This window comes from Salvelinus sp. IW2-2015, linkage group LG8 (genome assembly GCF_002910315.2).
Source record: "Salvelinus sp. IW2-2015 linkage group LG8, ASM291031v2, whole genome shotgun sequence".
In the NCBI taxonomy this organism is placed as follows: domain Eukaryota; kingdom Metazoa; phylum Chordata; class Actinopteri; order Salmoniformes; family Salmonidae; genus Salvelinus; species Salvelinus sp. IW2-2015.
Window position 1 is genome coordinate 42843598 of NC_036848.1, and position 4617 is coordinate 42848214.

Sequence of the window (4617 nt, forward strand, 5' to 3'; positions counted from 1 at the left end):
TGTTACCCCACTCTTCCACTAAGGCACCTGCAAGTTCCCGGACATTTCTGGGGGGAATTGCCCTAGCCCTCACCAGCCGATCCAACAGGTCCCAGACGTGCTCAATGGGATTGAGATCCGGGCTCTTCGCTGGCCATGGCAGAACACTGCCATTCCTGTCTTGCAGGAAATCACGCACAGAACGAGCAGTATGGCTGGTGGCATTGTCATGCTGGAGGGTCATGTCAGGATGAGCCTGCAGGAAGGGTACCACATGAGGGAGGAGGATGCCGTCCCTCTAACACACAGCGTTGAGATTGCCTGCAATGACAACAAGCTCAGTCCGATGATGCTGTGACACACCGCCCCAGACCATGATGGACCCTCCACCTCCAAATCGATCCCGGTCCAGAGTACAGGCCTCAGTGTAATGATCATTGCTTCAACGATAAACGCGAATCCAACCATCACCCCTGGTGAGACAAAACCGCGACTCGTCAGTGAAGAGCACTTTTTCCAGTCCTGTCTGGTCCAGCGACGGTGGGTTTGTGCCCATAGGCAACATTGTTGCCGGTGATGTCTGGTGAGGACCTGCCTTACAACAAGCCTACAAGCCCAGCCTCTCTCAGCCTATTGTGGACAGTCTGAGCACTGATGGAGGGATTGTGCGTTCCTGGTGTAACTCGGGCAGTTGTTGTTGCCATCCTGTACCTGTCCCACAGGTGTGATGTTCGGATGTACCGTCCTGTGCAGGTGTTACACGTGGTCTGCCACTGTGAGGACGATCAGCTGTCCATCCTGTCTCCCTGTAGCACTGTCTTAGGCGTCTCACATTGCAATTTATTGCCCTGGCCACATCTGCAGTCCTCATGCCTCCTTGCGGCATGCATAAGGCACGTTCAAACAGATGAGCAGGGACCCTGGGCATCTTTCTTTTGGTGTTTTTCAGAGTCAGTAGAAAGGCCTCTTTAGTGTCCTAAGTTTTCATAACTGTGACCTTAATTGCCTACCGTCTGTAAGCTGTTAGTGTCTTAACGACTGTTCCACAGGTGCATGTTCATTAATTGTTTCTGGTTAATTGAACAAGCATGGAAAACAGTGTTTAAACCCTTTACAATGAAGATCTGTGAAGTTATTTGGATTTTTACAAGTTATCTTTGAAAGACAGGGTCCTGAAAAAAGGATGTTTCTTTTTGTGCTGAGTTTATGAACTGAGGGTCATCTATAACCAAAGTTATAAACTGCCAAGATGCTTGGACTGTGGGGACAATTCCAGAGGCCATTCCCTGTATGCAGGGGTTGGAGAGGAGGGAGAGGAGGTCAAAAGGGGGACTATAAAGAGGGAGAGAGGGAGATACAGAGTGGGGGAGAGAAAAAGACAGAAAGACAGAGAAAGAGAAACACACTTAGAAACTGAGAAACAAAGAGAGGGATATGAGGAGGGAAAGCCTCAGCTCTGTTCTCTGTCCGTCACTAAGTCTAATCACTGAGCGATGAGAGGCGCAAGTCTTGTGATGTAAGGGAGATAGGTGGGGGGGCCTGCAAACAAACACTGGAGGGTGGGAATGCTAGAGACCACTGTGGATCCACCATGTACTTACTGCTGTAGGTCACAGTCAAGCGCAATACTGTTTGTACAGCAGGGGGAGGGCAGTGACGTGTGTATGTGTGTCAAATGGGACGCTCTGTGCAAACAATAGATAACATACAGTGCAGTCATGAAACATGGCACCCCTGAATAAAAGTGCAAGTTTAACCTCTAACACAAAAACAAGCTTGCTGGTTCTCTCTCTCTCTCTCTCTCTCTCTCTCTCTCTCGCTCTCTCTCTCTCTCTCTCTCTCTCTCTCTCTCTCTCTCTCTCTCTCTCTCTCTCTCTCTCTCTCTCTCTCTCTCTCTCTCTCTCTCTCTCTCTCTCTCTCTCATATCTAGAATGAGTTGAGATAGAGCCGATAAGCATTTAGTGTGCTGTTTGTTGTCATACGCTGTGTATAAAATCATTTGTCCCTTAGATATGCTGTTAACGACTCCCACACAGTAGAATGAGACACGTCAGGGGTGCAGTTGATCTGTAAAAAGACATGAATGTGAGTTGATATGTATTTTTTAAAGGCACTACAGGATAGTAGTAGTGGGTCAAGTCGACACGCGCGTTGTGACACGGTACTGTCCGGAAAACAGATATCTAGCAGGACAGGGCTATGGTCTGAGATAAAGAGGATGTGATATTGGCTATTAGTTACAAAAGGAAGAATTCTATTGTCCGGCAGGAAAAAGTCAATCCTAGAGTATGATTGGTGGACTGGAGAAAAAAAGTAGTATTGTTTAGCAGTGGGATATCTCCTCCTCTATGGATCAGACAAATTATAGGATTCTAGAAATGAGTTGAACCTGATTTAGAAATGACATTGTTGGGCTTCGGTCTGGATCTGTCTAGACTTTGATGTAATACACAATTGAAATCTCCGCCCAGTATCAAATGATGATCAAATGATAAGGTCGGGAAGAGTTGCAATGAGGTCAGAGAAAAACTGAGCGTCATCCCAATTAGGACCATAGAGGTTAGCCAGATCAACCTGTGTGCTAAACTGTTTCCCAGTCACTATAACACATCTGCCATTAGTATCTGAAATTACTTTGGAGGAGACAAACTGGGTGCCTTTTCTGATAAGGATGGCTGCCCCTCTGGCCTTACAGGCAATGACTTGTTTGATAAGCAAATTATCAATTTCAAGCAATTTTGACATACCAAAAGACCAGCATGCCTATGCTAGTAATTGTTGCTTGATGCCCCATTGCTGGTGAGCATGCAAAGCAAACGGTTCATATTCTTGATCACCAAACCATTTTTGGAGCGGCAGATGCATATTCATTTATGATAGTCATCTCTCCCTACAATTTGACGTTTGCGCTGAACCCAATCCTATAGCTGTACAGCAAATCAGATGCTTTGACCCATGACCACCAATAATAAGTGGTTCAAAGCTTGCGAACCCCGTGCACAAATATGAAAATGATAAATTCAATCATCACCAGGTAGCCTATTGTTGTGGCAAAGATATCTAAAGCAGATCGCTAAATAGTATTTATATAGATAATATTCATGTAGGGAGACTATTCTGTTTTTGCTATGCAAAACCAGAGAAAATTGAACAACGTTTTCTGGTCACTAATCTGGATATGTGCGCCTGCCTTTGAGCGCAATGCTGATGACTGGTCATTGGTCAACAGTCAAGAAGCGCAACTTTTTGGTTCTTGTTTTTGAAACAAGATTTTGGTGCAATGCTGTAGGCCTATGTTAGTGACCAGATCAAATAAGCAAAGTTACATATAAAATACAAATGGTAGGCTATATGTAGCCTATTAAAATATGTATGAATATATTTTTCCCATTCAGTTTCACACTCGCAACCCTCAAAACCGTTTCATTGCGCTAGCTCACCCAACCTGTGTTAATTGGTTCAATCAGAGGGCCAATCAGTTTTTTTGCTGTCATACCATTTATTTTTAAAAATCATGACAGCTGTGATGGAAATAGGAAGTTTCGGTAGAATTTTATAAATGCAGACACATAATGTGTTAATTCGACATGGTGGGATCTTTTTGTGTTCGAAAAATTCATTATGCGAGAAATGGCGGTGGAAACAGCTTTATGCACAAATACTGATCTAATAACCATCATATCAAAGCAAACATGGAGACACAGATGAATGATATTGTCACATCCTGATCTGTTTCACCTTTCCTTGTGATTGTCTCCACCCCCCTCCAGGTGTCACCCATCTTCCCCATTATCCCCTGTGTATTTATACCTGTGTTCTCTGTTTGTCCGTTGCCAGTTCGTCTTGTTTGTCGAGTCAACCAGCTTTTTTCTCAGCTCCTGCTTTTTCCCAGTCTCTCCTTTTCTCGCCCCCCCTGGTTTTGACCCTTGCCGGTCTCTGAGCCCACCTACCCGACTACTCTACCTGTCTTGACCCTGACCCTGAACCCGCCTGCCGTCCTGTACCTTTGCCCTACTTCTGGATTACCAACATCTGCCTGACCTGACCCTGAGCCTGCCTGCCGTCCTGTACCTTTGCCCCTATACTCTGGATTAACGACCCCTGCCTGCCTTGACTTGTCGTTGCCTGCCCCTGTTGCTATAATAAACATTGTTACTTCGACAGTCTGCATCTGGGTCTTACCTTGATTCCTGATAGATATGGTGTGTGGTCCTCCCACTATGACTTGGGAAACCATTCAGATTATTAGGCTACAGATTAAATACATTACGATGAACTTCACAGGGTGTTGAAAGTGCACACTATGAGCCTGACGCTCCTCTCCAATAAATATTGAGGGTCTTATTCTGGTGACATGATGCTTGAATGCTCTTATCAATAATAATCTCATCATGTAGACCAGCCTATCGGCACTGTATCTGTGAGCTGTTGGCTAGAAGGCATGTGCCAAGACCAGAGTAGCTATATTTGCAATTTAATGCAACAGTTTTTGTGACAAAATTACTGGGGGGTAAGACTGAAATGTAGGGTTTCAGAAGTTTTCGGGAAGATGGGCAGGGACTCAAACGGTATTAAATTAAGTAAAATTGTATTTGTCATTCGCGCCGAACGGGTTTAGACTTTACCGTGAATGCTTGC